The following is a 26,874-nucleotide window of genomic DNA, read 5'->3' on the forward strand; positions in this document are numbered from 1 at the left end:
GGACCTGGGCAAGACAGAGCCCGGCTTGTTCATGGGGACCCTGGTGCTAAATCATTCGTAGACGACCTGATTCAGGGTTTCGTACGTAGCAGAGAAGCTCCCTCGCTGCGATCTATTGAAAGTCAGCCCTTGCCACAAGCTTTCGTCTCTGAACGCGGCACCCCACCCGACTGCCAGCTCCTCCGGGAGTGGCGGGGGCGCCACCATGCCCGCGGCAAGCAGAGCCTCTCCCGGAGGCTGGCACAAGGTGGGGGAGGCGGTCAGGGGACCCTTGCAAGCGGAGGGTCAGGCCGTTCTCCCCTTCCCTCTCTTTTCCAGGCCCGGGTCGACCTGGCGCCTGGCGGGTGATTTGCCCACGCAGAGGGCAGGCAGGCAGCGAGGCTCTGACACAGGGAGCTCCCCTCCCACTCGCCAGCCTCTCCCTCCCGCACACATCGATGGGGTTGACCTGGTGTCCCAGAAGCCAACCCTGCACTTCAAAACAGGGTAGACCTGGTGTCTGGCAGTCCCGATAGCAAGCAATGGGGTCGACTTGTTTGCTGACAAGTCCCCATAGGAATGCCTGGGGTAGGCCTGGTGTCTGAAAGTCCCCGCAGGCTTGAATGGGGTAGAAGTCGTCTCTCCAAGTCCCCAAAGGAACGAAGGGGTTGACTTGGTGCCAGGAAGTCCCCAGAGGAATGCACGGGGGATGAACCTGGTGCCTGGAAGTCCCCATACAAATGCATAGGGTTGACCCGGTGCCTCCAACGCCCCATAGAAAGGCATGGGGTTGGCCTGGTGTTTCCAAGTCCCCACAGAAATGCGCGGGGTAGGCCTGGTGGCAGGAAATCCCCAAAGAATTGCATAGGGTTGACCTGGTGTCCCCAAGGCCCCACAGAAATGCATCGGGTTGACGCGGTGTCTCCAACGCCCCAGAGAAATGCATGGGATTGGCCTGGGGCCTGGAAGTCCCCCTACAATTGCATAGGGTTGCCCTGCTGTCTCCAACGCCCCAGAGAAATGCATGGGGTTGGCCTGGGGCCTGGAAATCCCCCTACAATTGCATGGGGTTGACCTGCTGTCTCCATGGCCCCAGAGAAATGCGTAGGGTTGACCTGGCGCCCACAATTCCTGCCGCCAAGCCTTTCCCACCCAGTCAACTCCCCAGGGTGCAGTCGGGCAACGACACTCGGAGCACCCACACAACCACCAGGGGCTTAAGCCTCCCAAAAGTGCCCCCTGCCAGGCTTCAGTCTCCATCCTCACCCCTGCCCCGCATCCCCCCTCACCCCACCCCCCCCCGCACTCTTCCCTGGCTCTCCCTGCCCAACATTGGCTCCAGATCCCAGCCTTCTGCCCCGCGGCCTCTACCCAGCCATTCAGCTACCTGCAGGGCCCAGCTCCAGGGAGAAGTGCCAGCAGGCCTAGGCCTGGCTGCGGGAGACGCTCCTCACTTCAGGCATCCCCAGTGCCCGGCGCCAGCTGCCTGCTAGGCCCTGCGGTCCCCAGGCACCTCAGGCAGGCCCCACAGGGCAGCAGCAGACCACAGGCTTGCGGGTGGACTCGCAGGTGGCTCCATCCACTCCATTCGCTGAGCTCACAGTTAAGCCCGAGTGCAGGGGCAAGTGCCTGCCGGGCCCGGCCGCCCCCAGCCACCTAGGGCAGGGCCCCGGGGGTGGGCACACACTTCCCGGAGTCTCCGGGAGGGAGTAGCGGGCGGCAGGCACCAAGGGGTGGCCTGCGCAGCTGGATATGCTCAAGATTGCCAAACCGGGTTGGCAGCAAAAAGGAGCCGTCGTGCCGAGGGTAGTGCCCACGGGCAATCCCGCGCAGAGCCAGCGCAGCCTGGGAGCCGCGCCTCCCGCCTTGGGCATCTGGGAAGCTTGCAGCCTCTTGGGGGAAGCTGCTGTGTCCTTCTCCACTGCAAGAGCAACAGCTGTGCAGGCAGGGAGGGAGCCTCGCAGGGAAAAGAAGGGGCTGCTGTCAGGAGTGGGACTCGAACCCACGCCTCCAGGGGAGACTGCGACCTGAACGCAGCGCCTTCGACCGCTCGGCCATCCTGACACGCAGGGGCGGGCCCTGGCCGCGCCCTTCAGCCCAGCACCCTCTTCCCGGGCCCACGCGCTGGGTTCCTTGCACCCCCGAGCCCGGGCGGAGAGTGCCCCAGCGGCCATGAGGTCTCTTGAGGAAGCCAGGAGGCCCGCCAGCAACCGGGGGCTGCCTGGAGAGGAATTGCCTCTGCCAGGGGCAACCCAGCAGCCTCTTCCTCGCTGGGCAGAGCCCAGGAGGGGCCCCGGGGCATATGCTTCGCTGCACAGCCTGGTGGGGCGCTCGGCGGACAGAGAAGGAGACGAGCGGGGCGCAGGCTTGGCCTGCCTCGTCTCTGTGGAGCAATGGGCCAGCGCGTTCGGCTGTTAACCGGAAGGTTGGTGGTTTGAGCCCACCCAGGGACGGTGCTTGGCGTGCCCTGCCCAGCCCCCTTTTGGAATAGGCAGGGAGAGCTTTTTCCGGCCCCGGTGCGTCTCACTTCCTGCGTTGCGCCGAGCGGCCTCGGGACTCCGAGGCTCCTTTTGCCTCTGTGCGCTCCAAGGATTTCGACACTTAACGTGTCGGGGTGCCCAACCACGCAACGCTGAGCAGCGATCCCCGCCACAAGAGCCGCCTCTGAAACCGGCCTGCTCTTCTGCCCAAAGCCTACTTTCCCAAACCCACCTTGGGACGGGGCAGCGCAAGGGCCTCTCCGATATGTCTTGGCGGCCACCCACTCAAGATTCATCGCATGCTCTTCCGCCGGGTGGCCCTCCTCCCCCATTTGGGCAAGCCGGGGGGACCTTTCTCATTTGGTTCCAGCTGCCTGGCCTGCGTGCCTTCCAGACTCCTTCGCTGAACCTTTTGCGTCCAGATTGGGCACCCCCCAGGCCACCAAGCGCGTGTCGATTTTGGGAGTGGGGCAGAAAAGGAAGGCCCGAGGCCTTTCCGTGACTCCGGACGGACCCGTGTGTTCAGACGTGAGATTCACAGTCCGGGTCCTGAGCGCCTCGTGACGTGGCACTGGAGTCACAGGGCAGGTGGCTTCTGAGAGCAGCCAGCTCTTCCCTCCCCAGCTGCCGGCTGCTTGCTCCACGGACCTGGGCAAGACAGAGCCCGGCTTGTTCATGGGGACCCTGGTGCTAAATCATTCGTAGACGACCTGATTCAGGGTTTCGTACGTAGCAGAGAAGCTCCCTCGCTGCGATCTATTGAAAGCCAGCCCTTGCCACAAGCTTTCGTCTCTGAACGCGGCACCCCACCCGACTGCCAGCTCCTCCGGGAGTGGCGGGGGCGCCACCATGCCCGCGGCAAGCAGAGCCTCTCCCGGAGGCTGGCACAAGGTGGGGGAGGCGGTCAGGGGACCCTTGCAAGCGGAGGGTCAGGCCGTTCTCCCCTTCCCTCTCTTTTCCAGGCCCGGGTCGACCTGGCGCCTGGCGGGTGATTTGCCCACGCAGAGGGCAGGCAGGCAGCGAGGCTCTGAGACAGGGAGCTCCCCTCCCACTCGCCAGCCTCTCCCTCCCGCACACATCGATGGGGTTGACCTGGTGTCCCAGAAGCCAACCCTGCACTTCAAAACAGGGTAGACCTGGTGTCTGGCAGTCCCGATAGCAAGCAATGGGGTCGACTTGTTTGCTGACAAGTCCCCATAGGAATGCCTGGGGTAGGCCTGGTGTCTGAAAGTCCCCGCAGGCTTGAATGGGGTAGAAGTCGTCTCTCCAAGTCCCCAAAGGAATGAAGGGGTTGACTTGGTGCCAGGAAGTCCCCAGAGGAATGCACGGGGGATGAACCTGGTGCCTGGAAGTCCCCATACAAATGCATAGGGTTGACCCAGTGCCTCCAACGCCCCATAGAAAGGCATGGGGTTGGCCTGGTGTTTCCAAGTCCCCGCAGAAATGCGCGGGGTAGGCCTGGTGGCAGGAAATCCCCAAAGAACTGCATAGGGTTGACCTGGTGTCCCCAAGGCCCCACAGAAATGCATCGGGTTGACGCGGTGTCTCCAACGCCCCAGAGAAATGCATGGGATTGGCCTGGGGCCTGGAAGTCCCCCTACAATTGCATAGGGTTGCCCTGCTGTCTCCAACGCCCCAGAGAAATGCATGGGGTTGGCCTGGGGCCTGGAAATCCCCCTACAATTGCATGGGGTTGACCTGCTGTCTCCATGGCCCCAGAGAAATGCGTAGGGTTGACCTGGCGCCCACAATTCCTGCCGCCAAGCCTTTCCCACCCAGTCAACTCCCCAGGGTGCAGTCGGGCAACGACACTCAGAGCACCCACACAACCACCAGGGGCTTAAGCCTCCCAAAAGTGCCCCCTGCCAGGCTTCAGTCTCCATCCTCACCCCTGCCCCGCATCCCCCCTCACCCCCCCCCCGCACTCTTCCCTGGCTCTCCCTGCCCAACATTGGCTCCAGATCCCAGCCTTCTGCCCCGCGGCCTCTACCCAGCCATTCAGCTACCTGCAGGGCCCAGCTCCAGGGAGAAGTGCCAGCAGGCCTAGGCCTGGCTGCGGGAGACGCTCCTCACTTCAGGCATCCCCAGTGCCCGGCGCCAGCTGCCTGCTAGGCCCTGCGGTCCCCAGGCACCTCAGGCAGGCCCCACAGGGCAGCAGCAGACCACAGGCTTGCGGGTGGACTCGCAGGTGGCTCCATCCACTCCATTCGCTGAGCTCACAGTTAAGCCCGAGTGCAGGGGCAAGTGCCTGCCGGGCCCGGCCGCCCCCAGCCACCTAGGGCAGGGCCCCGGGGGTGGGCACACACTTCCCGGAGTCTCCGGGAGGGAGTAGCGGGCGGCAGGCACCAAGGGGTGGCCTGCGCAGCTGGATATGCTCAAGATTGCCAAACCGGGTTGGCAGCAAAAAGGAGCCGTCCTGCCGAGGGTAGTGCCCACGGGCAATCCCGCGCAGAGCCAGCGCAGCCTGGGAGCCGCGCCTCCCGCCTTGGGCATCTGGGAAGCTTGCAGCCTCCTGGGGGAAGCTGCTGTGTCCTTCTCCACTGCAAGAGCAACAGCTGTGCAGGCAGGGAGGGAGCCTCGCAGGGAAAAGAAGGGGCTGCTGTCAGGAGTGGGACTCGAACCCACGCCTCCAGGGGAGATTGCGACCTGAACGCAGCGCCTTCGACCGCTCGGCCATCCTGACACGCAGGGGCGGGCCCTGGCCGCGCCCTTCAGCCCAGCACCCTCTTCCCGGGCCCACGCGCTGGGTTCCTTGCACCCCCGAGCCCGGGCGGAGAGTGCCCCAGCGGCCATGAGGTCTCTTGAGGAAGCCAGGAGGCCCGCCAGCAACCGGGGGCTGCCTGGAGAGGAATTGCCTCTGCCAGGGGCAACCCAGCAGCCTCTTCCTCGCTGGGCAGAGCCCAGGAGGGGCCCCGGGGCATATGCTTCGCTGCACAGCCTGGTGGGGCGCTCGGCGGACAGAGAAGGAGACGAGCGGGGCGCAGGCTTGGCCTGCCTCGTCTCTGTGGCGCAATGGGCCAGCGCGTTCGGCTGTTAACCGGAAGGTTGGTGGTTCGAGCCCACCCAGGGACGGTGCTTGGCGTGCCCTGCCCAGCCCCCTTTTGGAGTAGGCAGGGAGAGCTTTTTCCGGCCCCGGTGCGTCTCACTTCCTGCGTTGCGCCGAGCGGCCTCGGGACTCCGAGGCTCCTTTTGCCTCTGTGCGCTCCAAGGATTTCGACACTTAACGTGTCGGGGTGCCCAACCACGCAACGCTGAGCAGCGATCCCCGCCACAAGAGCCGCCTCTGAAACCGGCCTGCTCTTCTGCCCAAAGCCTACTTTCCCAAACCCACCTTGGGACGGGGCAGCGCAAGGGCCTCTCCGATATGTCTTGGCGGCCACCCACTCAAGATTCATCGCATGCTCTTCCGCCGGATGGCCCTCCTCCCCAATTTGGGCAAGCCGGGGGGACCTTTCTCATTTGGTTCCAGCTGCCTGGCCTGCGTGCCTTCCAGACTCCTTCGCTGAACCTTTTGCGTCCAGATTGGGCACCCCCCAGGCCACCAAGCGCGTGTCGATTTTGGGGGTGGGGCAGAAAAGGAAGGCCCGAGGCCTTTCCGTGACTCCGGACGGACCCGTGTGTTCAGACGTGAGATTCACAGTCCGGGTCCTGAGCGCCTCGTGACGTGGCACTGGAGTCACAGGGCAGGTGGCTTCTGAGAGCAGCCAGCTCTTCCCTCCCCAGCTGCCGGCTGCTTGCTCAACGGACCTGGGCAAGACAGAGCCCGGCTTGTTCATGGGGACCCTGGTGCTAAATCATTCGTAGACGACCTGATTCAGGGTTTCGTACGTAGCAGAGAAGCTCCCTCGCTGCGATCTATTGAAAGTCAGCCCTTGCCACAAGCTTTCGTCTCTGAACGCGGCACCCCACCCGACTGCCAGCTCCTCCGGGAGTGGCGGGGGCGCCACCATGCCCGCGGCAAGCAGAGCCTCTCCCGGAGGCTGGCACAAGGTGGGGGAGGCGGTCAGGGGACCCTTGCAAGCGGAGGGTCAGGCCGTTCTCCCCTTCCCTCTCTTTTCCAGGCCCGGGTCGACCTGGCGCCTGGCGGGTGATTTGCCCACGCAGAGGGCAGGCAGGCAGCGAGGCTCTGAGACAGGGAGCTCCCCTCCCACTCGCCAGCCTCTCCCTCCCGCACACATCGATGGGGTTGACCTGGTGTCCCAGAAGCCAACCCTGCACTTCAAAACAGGGTAGACCTGGTGTCTGGCAGTCCCGATAGCAAGCAATGGGGTCGACTTGTTTGCTGACAAGTCCCCATAGGAATGCCTGGGGTAGGCCTGGTGTCTGAAAGTCCCCGCAGGCTTGAATGGGGTAGAAGTCGTCTCTCCAAGTCCCCAAAGGAATGAAGGGGTTGACTTGGTGCCAGGAAGTCCCCAGAGGAATGCACGGGGGATGAACCTGGTGCCTGGAAGTCCCCATACAAATGCATAGGGTTGACCCGGTGCCTCCAACGCCCCATAGAAAGGCATGGGGTTGGCCTGGTGTTTCCAAGTCCCCACAGAGATGCGCGGGGTAGGCCTGGTGGCAGGAAATCCCCAAAGAACTGCATACGGTTGACCTGGTGTCCCCAAGGCCCCACAGAAATGCATCGGGTTGACGCGGTGTCTCCAACGCCCCAGAGAAATGCATGGGATTGGCCTGGGGCCTGGAAGTCCCCCTACAATTGCATAGGGTTGCCCTGCTGTCTCCAACGCCCCAGAGAAATGCATGGGGTTGGCCTGGGGCCTGGAAATCCCCCTACAATTGCATGGGGTTGACCTGCTGTCTCCATGGCCCCAGAGAAATGCGTAGGGTTGACCTGGCGCCCACAATTCCTGCCGCCAAGCCTTTCCCACCCAGTCAACTCCCCAGGGTGCAGTCGGGCAACGACACTCGGAGCACCCACACAACCACCAGGGGCTTAAGCCTCCCAAAAGTGCCCCCTGCCAGGCTTCAGTCTCCATCCTCACCCCTGCCCCGCATCCCCCCTCACCCCCCCCCGCACTCTTCCCTGGCTCTCCCTGCCCAACATTGGCTCCAGATCCCAGCCTTCTGCCCCGCGGCCTCTACCCAGCCATTCAGCTACCTGCAGGGCCCAGCTCCAGGGAGAAGTGCCAGCAGGCCTAGGCCTGGCTGCGGGAGACGCTCCTCACTTCAGGCATCCCCAGTGCCCGGCGCCAGCTGCCTGCTAGGCCCTGCGGTCCCCAGGCACCTCAGGCAGGCCCCACAGGGCAGCAGCAGACCACAGGCTTGCGGGTGGACTCGCAGGTGGCTCCATCCACTCCATTCGCTGAGCTCACAGTTAAGCCCGAGTGCAGGGGCAAGTGCCTGCCGGGCCCGGCCGCCCCCAGCCACCTAGGGCAGGGCCCCGGGGGTGGGCACACACTTCCCGGAGTCTCCGGGAGGGAGTAGCGGGCGGCAGGCACCAAGGGGTGGCCTGCGCAGCTGGATATGCTCAAGATTGCCAAACCGGGTTGGCAGCAAAAAGGAGCCGTCCTGCCGAGGGTAGTGCCCACGGGCAATCCCGCGCAGAGCCAGCGCAGCCTGGGAGCCGCGCCTCCCGCCTTGGGCATCTGGGAAGCTTGCAGCCTCCTGGGGGAAGCTGCTGTGTCCTTCTCCACTGCAAGAGCAACAGCTGTGCAGGCAGGGAGGGAGCCTCGCAGGGAAAAGAAGGGGCTGCTGTCAGGAGTGGGACTCGAACCCACGCCTCCAGGGGAGACTGCGACCTGAACGCAGCGCCTTCGACCGCTCGGCCATCCTGACACGCAGGGGCGGGCCCTGGCCGCGCCCTTCAGCCCAGCACCCTCTTCCCGGGCCCGCGCGCTGGGTTCCTTGCACCCCCGAGCCCGGGCGGAGAGTGCCCCAGCGGCCATGAGGTCTCTTGAGGAAGCCAGGAGGCCCGCCAGCAACCGGGGGCTGCCTGGAGAGGAATTGCCTCTGCCAGGGGCAACCCAGCAGCCTCTTCCTCGCTGGGCAGAGCCCAGGAGGGGCCCCGGGGCATATGCTTCGCTGCACAGCCTGGTGGGGTGCTCGGCGGACAGAGAAGGAGACGAGCGGGGCGCAGGCTTGGCCTGCCTCGTCTCTGTGGCGCAATGGGCCAGCGCATTCGGCTGTTAACCAGAAGGTTGGTGGTTCGAGCCCACCCAGGGACGGTGCTTGGCGTGCCCTGCCCAGCCCCCTTTTGGAGTAGGCAGGGAGAGCTTTTTCCGGCCCCGGTGCGTCTCACTTCCTGCGTTGCGCCGAGCGGCCTCGGGACTCCGAGGCTCCTTTTGCCTCTGTGCGCTCCAAGGATTTTGACACTTAACGTGTCGGGGTGCCCAACCACGCAACGCTGAGCAGCGATCCCCGCCACAAGAGCCGCCTCTGAAACCGGCCTGCTCTTCTGCCCAAAGCCTACTTTCCCAAACCCACCTTGGGACGGGGCAGCGCAAGGGCCTCTCCGATATGTCTTGGCGGCCACCCACTCAAGATTCATCGCATGCTCTTCCGCCGGATGGCCCTCCTCCCCCATTTGGGCAAGCCGGGGGGACCTTTCTCATTTGGTTCCAGCTGCCTGGCCTGCGTGCCTTCCAGACTCCTTCGCTGAACCTTTTGCGTCCAGATTGGGCACCCCCCAGGCCACCTAGCGCGTGTCGATTTTGGGGGTGGGGCAGAAAAGGAAGGCCCGAGGCCTTTCCGTGACTCCGGACGGACCCGTGTGTTCAGACGTGAGATTCACAGTCCGGGTCCTGAGCGCCTCGTGACGTGGCACTGGAGTCACAGGGCAGGTGGCTTCTGAGAGCAGCCAGCTCTTCCCTCCCCAGCTGCCGGCTGCTTGCTCAACGGACCTGGGCAAGACAGAGCCCGGCTTGTTCATGGGGACCCTGGTGCTAAATCATTCGTAGACGACCTGATTCAGGGTTTCGTACGTAGCAGAGAAGCTCCCTCGCTGCGATCTATTGAAAGTCAGCCCTTGCCACAAGCTTTCGTCTCTGAACGCGGCACCCCACCCGACTGCCAGCTCCTCCGGGAGTGGCGGGGGCGCCACCATGCCCGCGGCAAGCAGAGCCTCTCCCGGAGGCTGGCACAAGGTGGGGGAGGCGGTCAGGGGACCCTTGCAAGCGGAGGGTCAGGCCGTTCTCCCCTTCCCTCTCTTTTCCAGGCCCGGGTCGACCTGGCGCCTGGCGGGTGATTTGCCCACGCAGAGGGCAGGCAGGCAGCGAGGCTCTGAGACAGGGAGCTCCCCTCCCACTCGCCAGCCTCTCCCTCCCGCACACATCGATGGGGTTGACCTGGTGTCCCAGAAGCCAACCCTGCACTTCAAAACAGGGTAGACCTGGTGTCTGGCAGTCCCGATAGCAAGCAATGGGGTCGACTTGTTTGCTGACAAGTCCCCATAGGAATGCCTGGGGTAGGCCTGGTGTCTGAAAGTCCCCGCAGGCTTGAATGGGGTAGAAGTCGTCTCTCCAAGTCCCCAAAGGAACGAAGGGGTTGACTTGGTGCCAGGAAGTCCCCAGAGGAATGCACGGGGGATGAACCTGGTGCCTGGAAGTCCCCATACAAATGCATAGGGTTGACCCGGTGCCTCCAACGCCCCATAGAAAGGCATGGGGTTGGCCTGGTGTTTCCAAGTCCCCGCAGAAATGCGCGGGGTAGGCCTGGTGGCAGGAAATCCCCAAAGAATTGCATAGGGTTGACCTGGTGTCCCCAAGGCCCCACAGAAATGCATCGGGTTGACGCGGTGTCTCCAACGCCCCAGAGAAATGCATGGGATTGGCCTGGGGCCTGGAAGTCCCCCTACAATTGCATAGGGTTGCCCTGCTGTCTCCAACGCCCCAGAGAAATGCATGGGGTTGGCCTGGGGCCTGGAAATCCCCCTACAATTGCATGGGGTTGACCTGCTGTCTCCATGGCCCCAGAGAAATGCGTAGGGTTGACCTGGCGCCCACAATTCCTGCCGCCAAGCCTTTCCCACCCAGTCAACTCCCCAGGGTGCAGTCGGGCAACGACACTCGGAGCACCCACACAACCACCAGGGGCTTAAGCCTCCCAAAAGTGCCCCCTGCCAGGCTTCAGTCTCCATCCTCACCCCTGCCCCGCATCCCCCCTCACCCCCCCCCCGCACTCTTCCCTGGCTCTCCCTGCCCAACATTGGCTCCAGATCCCAGCCTTCTGCCCCGCGGCCTCTACCCAGCCATTCAGCTACCTGCAGGGCCCAGCTCCAGGGAGAAGTGCCAGCAGGCCTAGGCCTGGCTGCGGGAGACGCTCCTCACTTCAGGCATCCCCAGTGCCCGGCGCCAGCTGCCTGCTAGGCCCTGCGGTCCCCAGGCACCTCAGGCAGGCCCCACAGGGCAGCAGCAGACCACAGGCTTGCGGGTGGACTCGCAGGTGGCTCCATCCACTCCATTCGCTGAGCTCACAGTTAAGCCCGAGTGCAGGGGCAAGTGCCTGCCGGGCCCGGCCGCCCCCAGCCACCTAGGGCAGGGCCCCGGGGGTGGGCACACACTTCCCGGAGTCTCCGGGAGGGAGTAGCGGGCGGCAGGCACCAAGGGGTGGCCTGCGCAGCTGGATATGCTCAAGATTGCCAAACCGGGTTGGCAGCAAAAAGGAGCCGTCCTGCCGAGGGTAGTGCCCACGGGCAATCCCGCGCAGAGCCAGCGCAGCCTGGGAGCCGCGCCTCCCGCCTTGGGCATCTGGGAAGCTTGCAGCCTCCTGGGGGAAGCTGCTGTGTCCTTCTCCACTGCAAGAGCAACAGCTGTGCAGGCAGGGAGGGAGCCTCGCAGGGAAAAGAAGGGGCTGCTGTCAGGAGTGGGACTCGAACCCACGCCTCCAGGGGAGACTGCGACCTGAACGCAGCGCCTTCGACCGCTCGGCCATCCTGACACGCAGGGGTGGGCCCTGGCCGCGCCCTTCAGCCCAGCACCCTCTTCCCGGGCCCACGCGCTGGGTTCCTTGCACCCCCGAGCCCGGGCGGAGAGTGCCCCAGCGGCCATGAGGTCTCTTGAGGAAGCCAGGAGGCCCGCCAGCAACCGGGGGCTGCCTGGAGAGGAATTGCCTCTGCCAGGGGCAACCCAGCAGCCTCTTCCTCGCTGGGCAGAGCCCAGGAGGGGCCCCGGGGCATATGCTTCGCTGCACAGCCTGGTGGGGCGCTCGGCGGACAGAGAAGGAGACGAGCGGGGCGCAGGCTTGGCCTGCCTCGTCTCTGTGGCGCAATGGGCCAGCGCGTTCGGCTGTTAACCGGAAGGTTGGTGGTTCGAGCCCACCCAGGGACGGTGCTTGGCGTGCCCTGCCCAGCCCCCTTTTGGAGTAGGCAGGGAGAGCTTTTTCCGGCCCCGGTGCGTCTCACTTCCTGCGTTGCGCCGAGCGGCCTCGGGACTCCGAGGCTCCTTTTGCCTCTGTGCGCTCCAAGGATTTCGACACTTAACGTGTCGGGGTGCCCAACCACGCAACGCTGAGCAGCGATCCCCGCCACAAGAGCCGCCTCTGAAACCGGCCTGCTCTTCTGCCCAAAGCCTACTTTCCCAAACCCACCTTGGGACGGGGCAGCGCAAGGGCCTCTCCGATATGTCTTGGCGGCCACCCACTCAAGATTCATCGCATGCTCTTCCGCCGGATGGCCCTCCTCCCCCATTTGGGCAAGCCGGGGGGACCTTTCTCATTTGGTTCCAGCTGCCTGGCCTGCGTGCCTTCCAGACTCCTTCGCTGAACCTTTTGCGTCCAGATTGGGCACCCCCCAGGCCACCTAGCGCGTGTCGATTTTGGGGGTGGGGCAGAAAAGGAAGGCCCGAGGCCTTTCCGTGACTCCGGACGGACCCGTGTGTTCAGACGTGAGATTCACAGTCCGGGTCCTGAGCGCCTCGTGACGTGGCACTGGAGTCACAGGGCAGGTGGCTTCTGAGAGCAGCCAGCTCTTCCCTCCCCAGCTGCCGGCTGCTTGCTCAACGGACCTGGGCAAGACAGAGCCCGGCTTGTTCATGGGGACCCTGGTGCTAAATCATTCGTAGACGACCTGATTCAGGGTTTCGTACGTAGCAGAGAAGCTCCCTCGCTGCGATCTATTGAAAGTCAGCCCTTGCCACAAGCTTTCGTCTCTGAACGCGGCACCCCACCCGACTGCCAGCTCCTCCGGGAGTGGCGGGGGCGCCACCATGCCCGCGGCAAGCAGAGCCTCTCCCGGAGGCTGGCACAAGGTGGGGGAGGCGGTCAGGGGACCCTTGCAAGCGGAGGGTCAGGCCGTTCTCCCCTTCCCTCTCTTTTCCAGGCCCGGGTCGACCTGGCGCCTGGCGGGTGATTTGCCCACGCAGAGGGCAGGCAGGCAGCGAGGCTCTGAGACAGGGAGCTCCCCTCCCACTCGCCAGCCTCTCCCTCCCGCACACATCGATGGGGTTGACCTGGTGTCCCAGAAGCCAACCCTGCACTTCAAAACAGGGTAGACCTGGTGTCTGGCAGTCCCGATAGCAAGCAATGGGGTCGACTTGTTTGCTGACAAGTCCCCATAGGAATGCCTGGGGTAGGCCTGGTGTCTGAAAGTCCCCGCAGGCTTGAATGGGGTAGAAGTCGTCTCTCCAAGTCCCCAAAGGAACGAAGGGGTTGACTTGGTGCCAGGAAGTCCCCAGAGGAATGCACGGGGGATGAACCTGGTGCCTGGAAGTCCCCATACAAATGCATAGGGTTGACCCGGTGCCTCCAACGCCCCATAGAAAGGCATGGGGTTGGCCTGGTGTTTCCAAGTCCCCGCAGAAATGCGCGGGGTAGGCCTGGTGGCAGGAAATCCCCAAAGAACTGCATAGGGTTGACCTGGTGTCCCCAAGGCCCCACAGAAATGCATCGGGTTGACGCGGTGTCTCCAACGCCCCAGAGAAATGCATGGGATTGGCCTGGGGCCTGGAAGTCCCCCTACAATTGCATAGGGTTGCCCTGCTGTCTCCAACGCCCCAGAGAAATGCATGGGGTTGGCCTGGGGCCTGGAAATCCCCCTACAATTGCATGGGGTTGACCTGCTGTCTCCATGGCCCCAGAGAAATGCGTAGGGTTGACCTGGCGCCCACAATTCCTGCCGCCAAGCCTTTCCCACCCAGTCAACTCCCCAGGGTGCAGTCGGGCAACGACACTCGGAGCACCCACACAACCACCAGGGGCTTAAGCCTCCCAAAAGTGCCCCCTGCCAGGCTTCAGTCTCCATCCTCACCCCTGCCCCGCATCCCCCCTCACCCCACCCCCCCCCGCACTCTTCCCTGGCTCTCCCTGCCCAACATTGGCTCCAGATCCCAGCCTTCTGCCCCGCGGCCTCTACCCAGCCATTCAGCTACCTGCAGGGCCCAGCTCCAGGGAGAAGTGCCAGCAGGCCTAGGCCTGGCTGCGGGAGACGCTCCTCACTTCAGGCATCCCCAGTGCCCGGCGCCAGCTGCCTGCTAGGCCCTGCGGTCCCCAGGCACCTCAGGCAGGCCCCACAGGGCAGCAGCAGACCACAGGCTTGCGGGTGGACTCGCAGGTGGCTCCATCCACTCCATTCGCTGAGCTCACAGTTAAGCCCGAGTGCAGGGGCAAGTGCCTGCCGGGCCCGGCCGCCCCCAGCCACCTAGGGCAGGGCCCCGGGGGTGGGCACACACTTCCCGGAGTCTCCGGGAGGGAGTAGCGGGCGGCAGGCACCAAGGGGTGGCCTGCGCAGCTGGATATGCTCAAGATTGCCAAACCGGGTTGGCAGCAAAAAGGAGCCGTCCTGCCGAGGGTAGTGCCCACGGGCAATCCCGCGCAGAGCCAGCGCAGCCTGGGAGCCGCGCCTCCCGCCTTGGGCATCTGGGAAGCTTGCAGCCTCCTGGGGGAAGCTGCTGTGTCCTTCTCCACTGCAAGAGCAACAGCTGTGCAGGCAGGGAGGGAGCCTCGCAGGGAAAAGAAGGGGCTGCTGTCAGGAGTGGGACTCGAACCCACGCCTCCAGGGGAGACTGCGACCTGAACGCAGCGCCTTCGACCGCTCGGCCATCCTGACACGCAGGGGCGGGCCCTGGCCGCGCCCTTCAGCCCAGCACCCTCTTCCCGGGCCCGCGCGCTGGGTTCCTTGCACCCCCGAGCCCGGGCGGAGAGTGCCCCAGCGGCCATGAGGTCTCTTGAGGAAGCCAGGAGGCCCGCCAGCAACCGGGGGCTGCCTGGAGAGGAATTGCCTCTGCCAGGGGCAACCCAGCAGCCTCTTCCTCGCTGGGCAGAGCCCAGGAGGGGCCCCGGGGCATATGCTTCGCTGCACAGCCTGGTGGGGCGCTCGGCGGACAGAGAAGGAGACGAGCGGGGCGCAGGCTTGGCCTGCCTCGTCTCTGTGGCGCAATGGGCCAGCGCGTTCGGCTGTTAACCGGAAGGTTGGTGGTTCGAGCCCACCCAGGGACGGTGCTTGGCGTGCCCTGCCCAGCCCCCTTTTGGAGTAGGCAGGGAGAGCTTTTTCCGGCCCCGGTGCGTCTCACTTCCTGCGTTGCGCCGAGCGGCCTCGGGACTCCGAGGCTCCTTTTGCCTCTGTGCGCTCCAAGGATTTCGACACTTAACGTGTCGGGGTGCCCAACCACGCAACGCTGAGCAGCGATCCCCGCCACAAGAGCCGCCTCTGAAACCGGCCTGCTCTTCTGCCCAAAGCCTACTTTCCCAAACCCACCTTGGGACGGGGCAGCGCAAGGGCCTCTCCGATATGTCTTGGCGGCCACCCACTCAAGATTCATCGCATGCTCTTCCGCCGGATGGCCCTCCTCCCCCATTTGGGCAAGCCGGGGGGACCTTTCTCATTTGGTTCCAGCTGCCTGGCCTGCGTGCCTTCCAGACTCCTTCGCTGAACCTTTTGCGTCCAGGTTGGGCACCCCCCAGGCCACCAAGCGCGTGTCGATTTTGGGGGTGGGGCAGAAAAGGAAGGCCCGAGGCCTTTCCGTGACTCCGGACGGACCCGTGTGTTCAGACGTGAGATTCACAGTCCGGGTCCTGAGCGCCTCGTGACGTGGCACTGGAGTCACAGGGCAGGTGGCTTCTGAGAGCAGCCAGCTCTTCCCTCCCCAGCTGCCGGCTGCTTGCTCAACGGACCTGGGCAAGACAGAGCCCGGCTTGTTCATGGGGACCCTGGTGCTAAATCATTCGTAGACGACCTGATTCAGGGTTTCGTACGTAGCAGAGAAGCTCCCTCGCTGCGATCTATTGAAAGTCAGCCCTTGCCACAAGCTTTCGTCTCTGAACGCGGCACCCCACCCGACTGCCAGCTCCTCCGGGAGTGGCGGGGGCGCCACCATGCCCGCGGCAAGCAGAGCCTCTCCCGGAGGCTGGCACAAGGTGGGGGAGGCGGTCAGGGGACCCTTGCAAGCGGAGGGTCAGGCCGTTCTCCCCTTCCCTCTCTTTTCCAGGCCCGGGTCGACCTGGCGCCTGGCGGGTGATTTGCCCACGCAGAGGGCAGGCAGGCAGCGAGGCTCTGAGACAGGGAGCTCCCCTCCCACTCGCCAGCCTCTCCCTCCCGCACACATCGATGGGGTTGACCTGGTGTCCCAGAAGCCAACCCTGCACTTCAAAACAGGGTAGACCTGGTGTCTGGCAGTCCCGATAGCAAGCAATGGGGTCGACTTGTTTGCTGACAAGTCCCCATAGGAATGCCTGGGGTAGGCCTGGTGTCTGAAAGTCCCCGCAGGCTTGAATGGGGTAGAAGTCGTCTCTCCAAGTCCCCAAAGGAATGAAGGGGTTGACTTGGTGCCAGGAAGTCCCCAGAGGAATGCACGGGGGATGAACCTGGTGCCTGGAAGTCCCCATACAAATGCATAGGGTTGACCCGGTGCCTCCAACGCCCCATAGAAAGGCATGGGGTTGGCCTGGTGTTTCCAAGTCCCCACAGAAATGCGCGGGGTAGGCCTGGTGGCAGGAAATCCCCAAAGAACTGCATAGGGTTGACCTGGTGTCCCCAAGGCCCCACAGAAATGCATCGGGTTGACGCGGTGTCTCCAACGCCCCAGAGAAATGCATGGGATTGGCCTGGGGCCTGGAAGTCCCCCTACAATTGCATAGGGTTGCCCTGCTGTCTCCAACGCCCCAGAGAAATGCATGGGGTTGGCCTGGGGCCTGGAAATCCCCCTACAATTGCATGGGGTTGACCTGCTGTCTCCATGGCCCCAGAGAAATGCGTAGGGTTGACCTGGCGCCCACAATTCCTGCCGCCAAGCCTTTCCCACCCAGTCAACTCCCCAGGGTGCAGTCGGGCAACGACACTCGGAGCACCCACACAACCACCAGGGGCTTAAGCCTCCCAAAAGTGCCCCCTGCCAGGCTTCAGTCTCCATCCTCACCCCTGCCCCGCATCCCCCCTCACCCCCCCCCCCCGCACTCTTCCCTGGCTCTCCCTGCCCAACATTGGCTCCAGATCCCAGCCTTCTGCCCCGCGGCCTCTACCCAGCCATTCAGCTACCTGCAGGGCCCAGCTCCAGGGAGAAGTGCCAGCAGGCCTAGGCCTGGCTGCGGGAGACGCTCCTCACTTCAGGCATCCCCAGTGCCCGGCGCCAGCTGCCTGCTAGGCCCTGCGGTCCCCAGGCACCTCAGGCAGGCCCCACAGGGCAGCAGCAGACCACAGGCTTGCGGGTGGACTCGCAGGTGGCTCCATCCACTCCATTCGCTGAGCTCACAGTTAAGCCCGAGTGCAGGGGCAAGTGCCTGCCGGGCCCGGCCGCCCCCAGCCACCTAGGGCAGGGCCCCGGGGGTGGGCACACACTTCCCGGAGTCTCCGGGAGGGAGTAGCGGGCGGCAGGCACCAAGGGGTGGCCTGCGCAGCTGGATATGCTCAAGATTGCCAAACCGGGTTGGCAGCAAAAAGGAGCCGTCCTGCCGAGGGTAGTGCCCACGGGCAATCCCGCGCAGAGCCAGCGCAGCCTGGGAGCCGCGCCTCCCGCCTTGGGCATCTGGGAAGCTTGCAGCCTCCTGGGGGAAGCTGCTGTGTCCTTCTCCACTGCAAGAGCAACAGCTGTGCAGGCAGGGAGGGAGCCTCGCAGGGAAAAGAAGGGGCTGCTGTCAGGAGTGGGACTCGAACCCACGCCTCCAGGGGAGACTGCGACCTGAACGCAGCGCCTTCGACCGCTCGGCCATCCTGACACGCAGGGGCGGGCCCTGGCCGCGCCCTTCAGCCCAGCACCCTCTTCCCGGGCCCACGCGCTGGGTTCCTTGCACCCCCGAGCCCGGGCGGAGAGTGCCCCAGCGGCCATGAGGTCTCTTGAGGAAGCCAGGAGGCCCGCCAGCAACCGGGGGCTGCCTGGAGAGGAATTGCCTCTGCCAGGGGCAACCCAGCAGCCTCTTCCTCGCTGGGCAGAGCCCAGGAGGGGCCCCGGGGCATATGCTTCGCTGCACAGCCTGGTGGGGCGCTCGGCGGACAGAGAAGGAGACGAGCGGGGCGCAGGCTTGGCCTGCCTCGTCTCTGTGGCGCAATGGGCCAGCGCGTTCGGCTGTTAACCGGAAGGTTGGTGGTTCGAGCCCACCCAGGGACGGTGCTTGGCGTGCCCTGCCCAGCCCCCTTTTGGAGTAGGCAGGGAGAGCTTTTTCCGGCCCCGGTGCGTCTCACTTCCTGCGTTGCGCCGAGCGGCCTCGGGACTCCGAGGCTCCTTTTGCCTCTGTGCGCTCCAAGGATTTCGACACTTAACGTGTCGGGGTGCCCAACCACGCAACGCTGAGCAGCGATCCCCGCCACAAGAGCCGCCTCTGAAACCGGCCTGCTCTTCTGCCCAAAGCCTACTTTCCCAAACCCACCTTGGGACGGGGCAGCGCAAGGGCCTCTCCGATATGTCTTGGCGGCCACCCACTCAAGATTCATCGCATGCTCTTCCGCCGGATGGCCCTCCTCCCCCATTTGGGCAAGCCGGGGGGACCTTTCTCATTTGGTTCCAGCTGCCTGGCCTGCGTGCCTTCCAGACTCCTTCGCTGAACCTTTTGCGTCCAGGTTGGGCACCCCCCAGGCCACCAAGCGCGTGTCGATTTTGGGGGTGGGGCAGAAAAGGAAGGCCCGAGGCCTTTCCGTGACTCCGGACGGACCCGTGTGTTCAGACGTGAGATTCACAGTCCGGGTCCTGAGCGCCTCGTGACGTGGCACTGGAGTCACAGGGCAGGTGGCTTCTGAGAGCAGCCAGCTCTTCCCTCCCCAGCTGCCGGCTGCTTGCTCAACGGACCTGGGCAAGACAGAGCCCGGCTTGTTCATGGGGACCCTGGTGCTAAATCATTCGTAGACGACCTGATTCAGGGTTTCGTACGTAGCAGAGAAGCTCCCTCGCTGCGATCTATTGAAAGTCAGCCCTTGCCACAAGCTTTCGTCTCTGAACGCGGCACCCCACCCGACTGCCAGCTCCTCCGGGAGTGGCGGGGGCGCCACCATGCCCGCGGCAAGCAGAGCCTCTCCCGGAGGCTGGCACAAGGTGGGGGAGGCGGTCAGGGGACCCTTGCAAGCGGAGGGTCAGGCCGTTCTCCCCTTCCCTCTCTTTTCCAGGCCCGGGTCGACCTGGCGCCTGGCGGGTGATTTGCCCACGCAGAGGGCAGGCAGGCAGCGAGGCTCTGAGACAGGGAGCTCCCCTCCCACTCGCCAGCCTCTCCCTCCCGCACACATCGATGGGGTTGACCTGGTGTCCCAGAAGCCAACCCTGCACTTCAAAACAGGGTAGACCTGGTGTCTGGCAGTCCCGATAGCAAGCAATGGGGTCGACTTGTTTGCTGACAAGTCCCCATAGGAATGCCTGGGGTAGGCCTGGTGTCTGAAAGTCCCCGCAGGCTTGAATGGGGTAGAAGTCGTCTCTCCAAGTCCCCAAAGGAACGAAGGGGTTGACTTGGTGCCAGGAAGTCCCCAGAGGAATGCACGGGGGATGAACCTGGTGCCTGGAAGTCCCCATACAAATGCATAGGGTTGACCCGGTGCCTCCAACGCCCCATAGAAAGGCATGGGGTTGGCCTGGTGTTTCCAAGTCCCCGCAGAAATGCGCGGGGTAGGCCTGGTGGCAGGAAATCCCCAAAGAACTGCATAGGGTTGACCTGGTGTCCCCAAGGCCCCACAGAAATGCATCGGGTTGACGCGGTGTCTCCAACGCCCCAGAGAAATGCATGGGATTGGCCTGGGGCCTGGAAGTCCCCCTACAATTGCATAGGGTTGCCCTGCTGTCTCCAACGCCCCAGAGAAATGCATGGGGTTGGCCTGGGGCCTGGAAATCCCCCTACAATTGCATGGGGTTGACCTGCTGTCTCCATGGCCCCAGAGAAATGCGTAGGGTTGACCTGGCGCCCACAATTCCTGCCGCCAAGCCTTTCCCACCCAGTCAACTCCCCAGGGTGCAGTCGGGCAACGACACTCGGAGCACCCACACAACCACCAGGGGCTTAAGCCTCCCAAAAGTGCCCCCTGCCAGGCTTCAGTCTCCATCCTCACCCCTGCCCCGCATCCCCCCTCACCCCACCCCCCCCCGCACTCTTCCCTGGCTCTCCCTGCCCAACATTGGCTCCAGATCCCAGCCTTCTGCCCCGCGGCCTCTACCCAGCCATTCAGCTACCTGCAGGGCCCAGCTCCAGGGAGAAGTGCCAGCAGGCCTAGGCCTGGCTGCGGGAGACGCTCCTCACTTCAGGCATCCCCAGTGCCCGGCGCCAGCTGCCTGCTAGGCCCTGCGGTCCCCAGGCACCTCAGGCAGGCCCCACAGGGCAGCAGCAGACCACAGGCTTGCGGGTGGACTCGCAGGTGGCTCCATCCACTCCATTCGCTGAGCTCACAGTTAAGCCCGAGTGCAGGGGCAAGTGCCTGCCGGGCCCGGCCGCCCCCAGCCACCTAGGGCAGGGCCCCGGGGGTGGGCACACACTTCCCGGAGTCTCCGGGAGGGAGTAGCGGGCGGCAGGCACCAAGGGGTGGCCTGCGCAGCTGGATATGCTCAAGATTGCCAAACCGGGTTGGCAGCAAAAAGGAGCCGTCCTGCCGAGGGTAGTGCCCACGGGCAATCCCGCGCAGAGCCAGCGCAGCCTGGGAGCCGCGCCTCCCGCCTTGGGCATCTGGGAAGCTTGCAGCCTCCTGGGGGAAGCTGCTGTGTCCTTCTCCACTGCAAGAGCAACAGCTGTGCAGGCAGGGAGGGAGCCTCGCAGGGAAAAGAAGGGGCTGCTGTCAGGAGTGGGACTCGAACCCACGCCTCCAGGGGAGACTGCGACCTGAACGCAGCGCCTTCGACCGCTCGGCCATCCTGACACGCAGGGGCGGGCCCTGGCCGCGCCCTTCAGCCCAGCACCCTCTTCCCGGGCCCACGCGCTGGGTTCCTTGCACCCCCGAGCCCGGGCGGAGAGTGCCCCAGCGGCCATGAGGTCTCTTGAGGAAGCCAGGAGGCCCGCCAGCAACCGGGGGCTGCCTGGAGAGGAATTGCCTCTGCCAGGGGCAACCCAGCAGCCTCTTCCTCGCTGGGCAGAGCCCAGGAGGGGCCCCGGGGCATATGCTTCGCTGCACAGCCTGGTGGGGCGCTCGGCGGACAGAGAAGGAGACGAGCGGGGCGCAGGCTTGGCCTGCCTCGTCTCTGTGGCGCAATGGGCCAGCGCGTTCGGCTGTTAACCGGAAGGTTGGTGGTTCGAGCCCACCCAGGGACGGTGCTTGGCGTGCCCTGCCCAGCCCCCTTTTGGAGTAGGCAGGGAGAGCTTTTTCCGGCCCCGGTGCGTCTCACTTCCTGCGTTGCGCCGAGCGGCCTCGGGACTCCGAGGCTCCTTTTGCCTCTGTGCGCTCCAAGGATTTCGACACTTAACGTGTCGGGGTGCCCAACCACGCAACGCTGAGCAGCGATCCCCGCCACAAGAGCCGCCTCTGAAACCGGCCTGCTCTTCTGCCCAAAGCCTACTTTCCCAAACCCACCTTGGGACGGGGCAGCGCAAGGGCCTCTCCGATATGTCTTGGCGGCCACCCACTCAAGATTCATCGCATGCTCTTCCGCCGGATGGCCCTCCTCCCCCATTTGGGCAAGCCGGGGGGACCTTTCTCATTTGGTTCCAGCTGCCTGGCCTGCGTGCCTTCCAGACTCCTTCGCTGAACCTTTTGCGTCCAGGTTGGGCACCCCCCAGGCCACCAAGCGCGTGTCGATTTTGGGGGTGGGGCAGAAAAGGAAGGCCCGAGGCCTTTCCGTGACTCCGGACGGACCCGTGTGTTCAGACGTGAGATTCACAGTCCGGGTCCTGAGCGCCTCGTGACGTGGCACTGGAGTCACAGGGCAGGTGGCTTCTGAGAGCAGCCAGCTCTTCCCTCCCCAGCTGCCGGCTGCTTGCTCAACGGACCTGGGCAAGACAGAGCCCGGCTTGTTCATGGGGACCCTGGTGCTAAATCATTCGTAGACGACCTGATTCAGGGTTTCGTACGTAGCAGAGAAGCTCCCTCGCTGCGATCTATTGAAAGTCAGCCCTTGCCACAAGCTTTCGTCTCTGAACGCGGCACCCCACCCGACTGCCAGCTCCTCCGGGAGTGGCGGGGGCGCCACCATGCCCGCGGCAAGCAGAGCCTCTCCCGGAGGCTGGCACAAGGTGGGGGAGGCGGTCAGGGGACCCTTGCAAGCGGAGGGTCAGGCCGTTCTCCCCTTCCCTCTCTTTTCCAGGCCCGGGTCGACCTGGCGCCTGGCGGGTGATTTGCCCACGCAGAGGGCAGGCAGGCAGCGAGGCTCTGAGACAGGGAGCTCCCCTCCCACTCGCCAGCCTCTCCCTCCCGCACACATCGATGGGGTTGACCTGGTGTCCCAGAAGCCAACCCTGCACTTCAAAACAGGGTAGACCTGGTGTCTGGCAGTCCCGATAGCAAGCAATGGGGTCGACTTGTTTGCTGACAAGTCCCCATAGGAATGCCTGGGGTAGGCCTGGTGTCTGAAAGTCCCCGCAGGCTTGAATGGGGTAGAAGTCGTCTCTCCAAGTCCCCAAAGGAACGAAGGGGTTGACTTGGTGCCAGGAAGTCCCCAGAGGAATGCACGGGGGATGAACCTGGTGCCTGGAAGTCCCCATACAAATGCATAGGGTTGACCCGGTGCCTCCAACGCCCCATAGAAAGGCATGGGGTTGGCCTGGTGTTTCCAAGTCCCCGCAGAAATGCGCGGGGTAGGCCTGGTGGCAGGAAATCCCCAAAGAACTGCATAGGGTTGACCTGGTGTCCCCAAGGCCCCACAGAAATGCATCGGGTTGACGCGGTGTCTCCAACGCCCCAGAGAAATGCATGGGATTGGCCTGGGGCCTGGAAGTCCCCCTACAATTGCATAGGGTTGCCCTGCTGTCTCCAACGCCCCAGAGAAATGCATGGGGTTGGCCTGGGGCCTGGAAATCCCCCTACAATTGCATGGGGTTGACCTGCTGTCTCCATGGCCCCAGAGAAATGCGTAGGGTTGACCTGGCGCCCACAATTCCTGCCGCCAAGCCTTTCCCACCCAGTCAACTCCCCAGGGTGCAGTCGGGCAACGACACTCGGAGCACCCACACAACCACCAGGGGCTTAAGCCTCCCAAAAGTGCCCCCTGCCAGGCTTCAGTCTCCATCCTCACCCCTGCCCCGCATCCCCCCTCACCCCACCCCCCCCCGCACTCTTCCCTGGCTCTCCCTGCCCAACATTGGCTCCAGATCCCAGCCTTCTGCCCCGCGGCCTCTACCCAGCCATTCAGCTACCTGCAGGGCCCAGCTCCAGGGAGAAGTGCCAGCAGGCCTAGGCCTGGCTGCGGGAGACGCTCCTCACTTCAGGCATCCCCAGTGCCCGGCGCCAGCTGCCTGCTAGGCCCTGCGGTCCCCAGGCACCTCAGGCAGGCCCCACAGGGCAGCAGCAGACCACAGGCTTGCGGGTGGACTCGCAGGTGGCTCCATCCACTCCATTCGCTGAGCTCACAGTTAAGCCCGAGTGCAGGGGCAAGTGCCTGCCGGGCCCGGCCGCCCCCAGCCACCTAGGGCAGGGCCCCGGGGGTGGGCACACACTTCCCGGAGTCTCCGGGAGGGAGTAGCGGGCGGCAGGCACCAAGGGGTGGCCTGCGCAGCTGGATATGCTCAAGATTGCCAAACCGGGTTGGCAGCAAAAAGGAGCCGTCCTGCCGAGGGTAGTGCCCACGGGCAATCCCGCGCAGAGCCAGCGCAGCCTGGGAGCCGCGCCTCCCGCCTTGGGCATCTGGGAAGCTTGCAGCCTCCTGGGGGAAGCTGCTGTGTCCTTCTCCACTGCAAGAGCAACAGCTGTGCAGGCAGGGAGGGAGCCTCGCAGGGAAAAGAAGGGGCTGCTGTCAGGAGTGGGACTCGAACCCACGCCTCCAGGGGAGACTGCGACCTGAACGCAGCGCCTTCGACCGCTCGGCCATCCTGACACGCAGGGGCGGGCCCTGGCCGCGCCCTTCAGCCCAGCACCCTCTTCCCGGGCCCACGCGCTGGGTTCCTTGCACCCCCGAGCCCGGGCGGAGAGTGCCCCAGCGGCCATGAGGTCTCTTGAGGAAGCCAGGAGGCCCGCCAGCAACCGGGGGCTGCCTGGAGAGGAATTGCCTCTGCCAGGGGCAACCCAGCAGCCTCTTCCTCGCTGGGCAGAGCCCAGGAGGGGCCCCGGGGCATATGCTTCGCTGCACAGCCTGGTGGGGCGCTCGGCGGACAGAGAAGGAGACGAGCGGGGCGCAGGCTTGGCCTGCCTCGTCTCTGTGGCGCAATGGGCCAGCGCGTTCGGCTGTTAACCGGAAGGTTGGTGGTTCGAGCCCACCCAGGGACGGTGCTTGGCGTGCCCTGCCCAGCCCCCTTTTGGAGTAGGCAGGGAGAGCTTTTTCCGGCCCCGGTGCGTCTCACTTCCTGCGTTGCGCCGAGCGGCCTCGGGACTCCGAGGCTCCTTTTGCCTCTGTGCGCTCCAAGGATTTCGACACTTAACGTGTCGGGGTGCCCAACCACGCAACGCTGAGCAGCGATCCCCGCCACAAGAGCCGCCTCTGAAACCGGCCTGCTCTTCTGCCCAAAGCCTACTTTCCCAAACCCACCTTGGGACGGGGCAGCGCAAGGGCCTCTCCGATATGTCTTGGCGGCCACCCACTCAAGATTCATCGCATGCTCTTCCGCCGGATGGCCCTCCTCCCCCATTTGGGCAAGCCGGGGGGACCTTTCTCATTTGGTTCCAGCTGCCTGGCCTGCGTGCCTTCCAGACTCCTTCGCTGAACCTTTTGCGTCCAGGTTGGGCACCCCCCAGGCCACCAAGCGCGTGTCGATTTTGGGGGTGGGGCAGAAAAGGAAGGCCCGAGGCCTTTCCGTGACTCCGGACGGACCCGTGTGTTCAGACGTGAGATTCACAGTCCGGGTCCTGAGCGCCTCGTGACGTGGCACTGGAGTCACAGGGCAGGTGGCTTCTGAGAGCAGCCAGCTCTTCCCTCCCCAGCTGCCGGCTGCTTGCTCAACGGACCTGGGCAAGACAGAGCCCGGCTTGTTCATGGGGACCCTGGTGCTAAATCATTCGTAGACGACCTGATTCAGGGTTTCGTACGTAGCAGAGAAGCTCCCTCGCTGCGATCTATTGAAAGTCAGCCCTTGCCACAAGCTTTCGTCTCTGAACGCGGCACCCCACCCGACTGCCAGCTCCTCCGGGAGTGGCGGGGGCGCCACCATGCCCGCGGCAAGCAGAGCCTCTCCCGGAGGCTGGCACAAGGTGGGGGAGGCGGTCAGGGGACCCTTGCAAGCGGAGGGTCAGGCCGTTCTCCCCTTCCCTCTCTTTTCCAGGCCCGGGTCGACCTGGCGCCTGGCGGGTGATTTGCCCACGCAGAGGGCAGGCAGGCAGCGAGGCTCTGAGACAGGGAGCTCCCCTCCCACTCGCCAGCCTCTCCCTCCCGCACACATCGATGGGGTTGACCTGGTGTCCCAGAAGCCAACCCTGCACTTCAAAACAGGGTAGACCTGGTGTCTGGCAGTCCCGATAGCAAGCAATGGGGTCGACTTGTTTGCTGACAAGTCCCCATAGGAATGCCTGGGGTAGGCCTGGTGTCTGAAAGTCCCCGCAGGCTTGAATGGGGTAGAAGTCGTCTCTCCAAGTCCCCAAAGGAACGAAGGGGTTGACTTGGTGCCAGGAAGTCCCCAGAGGAATGCACGGGGGATGAACCTGGTGCCTGGAAGTCCCCATACAAATGCATAGGGTTGACCCGGTGCCTCCAACGCCCCATAGAAAGGCATGGGGTTGGCCTGGTGTTTCCAAGTCCCCGCAGAAATGCGCGGGGTAGGCCTGGTGGCAGGAAATCCCCAAAGAACTGCATAGGGTTGACCTGGTGTCCCCAAGGCCCCACAGAAATGCATCGGGTTGACGCGGTGTCTCCAACGCCCCAGAGAAATGCATGGGATTGGCCTGGGGCCTGGAAGTCCCCCTACAATTGCATAGGGTTGCCCTGCTGTCTCCAACGCCCCAGAGAAATGCATGGGGTTGGCCTGGGGCCTGGAAATCCCCCTACAATTGCATGGGGTTGACCTGCTGTCTCCATGGCCCCAGAGAAATGCGTAGGGTTGACCTGGCGCCCACAATTCCTGCCGCCAAGCCTTTCCCACCCAGTCAACTCCCCAGGGTGCAGTCGGGCAACGACACTCGGAGCACCCACACAACCACCAGGGGCTTAAGCCTCCCAAAAGTGCCCCCTGCCAGGCTTCAGTCTCCATCCTCACCCCTGCCCCGCATCCCCCCTCACCCCACCCCCCCCCGCACTCTTCCCTGGCTCTCCCTGCCCAACATTGGCTCCAGATCCCAGCCTTCTGCCCCGCGGCCTCTACCCAGCCATTCAGCTACCTGCAGGGCCCAGCTCCAGGGAGAAGTGCCAGCAGGCCTAGGCCTGGCTGCGGGAGACGCTCCTCACTTCAGGCATCCCCAGTGCCCGGCGCCAGCTGCCTGCTAGGCCCTGCGGTCCCCAGGCACCTCAGGCAGGCCCCACAGGGCAGCAGCAGACCACAGGCTTGCGGGTGGACTCGCAGGTGGCTCCATCCACTCCATTCGCTGAGCTCACAGTTAAGCCCGAGTGCAGGGGCAAGTGCCTGCCGGGCCCGGCCGCCCCCAGCCACCTAGGGCAGGGCCCCGGGGGTGGGCACACACTTCCCGGAGTCTCCGGGAGGGAGTAGCGGGCGGCAGGCACCAAGGGGTGGCCTGCGCAGCTGGATATGCTCAAGATTGCCAAACCGGGTTGGCAGCAAAAAGGAGCCGTCCTGCCGAGGGTAGTGCCCACGGGCAATCCCGCGCAGAGCCAGCGCAGCCTGGGAGCCGCGCCTCCCGCCTTGGGCATCTGGGAAGCTTGCAGCCTCCTGGGGGAAGCTGCTGTGTCCTTCTCCACTGCAAGAGCAACAGCTGTGCAGGCAGGGAGGGAGCCTCGCAGGGAAAAGAAGGGGCTGCTGTCAGGAGTGGGACTCGAACCCACGCCTCCAGGGGAGACTGCGACCTGAACGCAGCGCCTTCGACCGCTCGGCCATCCTGACACGCAGGGGCGGGCCCTGGCCG

At 64.6% G+C, this 26,874-nt stretch overlaps 15 non-coding genes across 15 annotated transcripts; 6 read left to right on the forward strand and 9 right to left on the reverse strand.

Moving 5' to 3' along the window:
• Positions 1-1,960: 1,960 nt before the first annotated feature.
• TRNAL-CAG (transfer RNA leucine (anticodon CAG)) lies at positions 1,961-2,043 on the reverse strand. The gene has a single exon. It is a non-coding gene; the product is annotated as a tRNA-Leu (tRNA).
• A 3,016-nt stretch (positions 2,044-5,059) lies between these two features.
• TRNAL-CAG (transfer RNA leucine (anticodon CAG)) lies at positions 5,060-5,142 on the reverse strand. The gene has a single exon. It is a non-coding gene; the product is annotated as a tRNA-Leu (tRNA).
• Positions 5,143-5,457: 315 nt separating this feature from the next.
• Positions 5,458-5,531, forward strand: TRNAN-GUU (transfer RNA asparagine (anticodon GUU)). The gene has a single exon. It is a non-coding gene; the product is annotated as a tRNA-Asn (tRNA).
• A 2,626-nt stretch (positions 5,532-8,157) lies between these two features.
• On the reverse strand, positions 8,158-8,240 carry TRNAL-CAG (transfer RNA leucine (anticodon CAG)). Its single transcript has one exon. It is a non-coding gene; the product is annotated as a tRNA-Leu (tRNA).
• A 3,016-nt stretch (positions 8,241-11,256) lies between these two features.
• Positions 11,257-11,339, reverse strand: TRNAL-CAG (transfer RNA leucine (anticodon CAG)). The gene has a single exon. It is a non-coding gene; the product is annotated as a tRNA-Leu (tRNA).
• Positions 11,340-11,654: 315 nt separating this feature from the next.
• Positions 11,655-11,728, forward strand: TRNAN-GUU (transfer RNA asparagine (anticodon GUU)). The gene has a single exon. It is a non-coding gene; the product is annotated as a tRNA-Asn (tRNA).
• A 2,631-nt stretch (positions 11,729-14,359) lies between these two features.
• Positions 14,360-14,442, reverse strand: TRNAL-CAG (transfer RNA leucine (anticodon CAG)). The gene has a single exon. It is a non-coding gene; the product is annotated as a tRNA-Leu (tRNA).
• A 315-nt stretch (positions 14,443-14,757) lies between these two features.
• TRNAN-GUU (transfer RNA asparagine (anticodon GUU)) lies at positions 14,758-14,831 on the forward strand. Its single transcript has one exon. It is a non-coding gene; the product is annotated as a tRNA-Asn (tRNA).
• Positions 14,832-17,460: 2,629 nt separating this feature from the next.
• On the reverse strand, positions 17,461-17,543 carry TRNAL-CAG (transfer RNA leucine (anticodon CAG)). The gene has a single exon. It is a non-coding gene; the product is annotated as a tRNA-Leu (tRNA).
• Positions 17,544-17,858: 315 nt separating this feature from the next.
• On the forward strand, positions 17,859-17,932 carry TRNAN-GUU (transfer RNA asparagine (anticodon GUU)). The gene has a single exon. It is a non-coding gene; the product is annotated as a tRNA-Asn (tRNA).
• Positions 17,933-20,563: 2,631 nt separating this feature from the next.
• TRNAL-CAG (transfer RNA leucine (anticodon CAG)) lies at positions 20,564-20,646 on the reverse strand. The gene has a single exon. It is a non-coding gene; the product is annotated as a tRNA-Leu (tRNA).
• A 315-nt stretch (positions 20,647-20,961) lies between these two features.
• On the forward strand, positions 20,962-21,035 carry TRNAN-GUU (transfer RNA asparagine (anticodon GUU)). Its single transcript has one exon. It is a non-coding gene; the product is annotated as a tRNA-Asn (tRNA).
• Positions 21,036-23,666: 2,631 nt separating this feature from the next.
• TRNAL-CAG (transfer RNA leucine (anticodon CAG)) lies at positions 23,667-23,749 on the reverse strand. The gene has a single exon. It is a non-coding gene; the product is annotated as a tRNA-Leu (tRNA).
• Positions 23,750-24,064: 315 nt separating this feature from the next.
• On the forward strand, positions 24,065-24,138 carry TRNAN-GUU (transfer RNA asparagine (anticodon GUU)). The gene has a single exon. It is a non-coding gene; the product is annotated as a tRNA-Asn (tRNA).
• Positions 24,139-26,769: 2,631 nt separating this feature from the next.
• Positions 26,770-26,852, reverse strand: TRNAL-CAG (transfer RNA leucine (anticodon CAG)). Its single transcript has one exon. It is a non-coding gene; the product is annotated as a tRNA-Leu (tRNA).
• Between the last annotated feature and the right edge of the window lie 22 nt (positions 26,853-26,874).

Source organism: Alligator mississippiensis, chromosome 15 (assembly GCF_030867095.1).
Source record: "Alligator mississippiensis isolate rAllMis1 chromosome 15, rAllMis1, whole genome shotgun sequence".
NCBI classification, from domain to species: domain Eukaryota; kingdom Metazoa; phylum Chordata; order Crocodylia; family Alligatoridae; genus Alligator; species Alligator mississippiensis.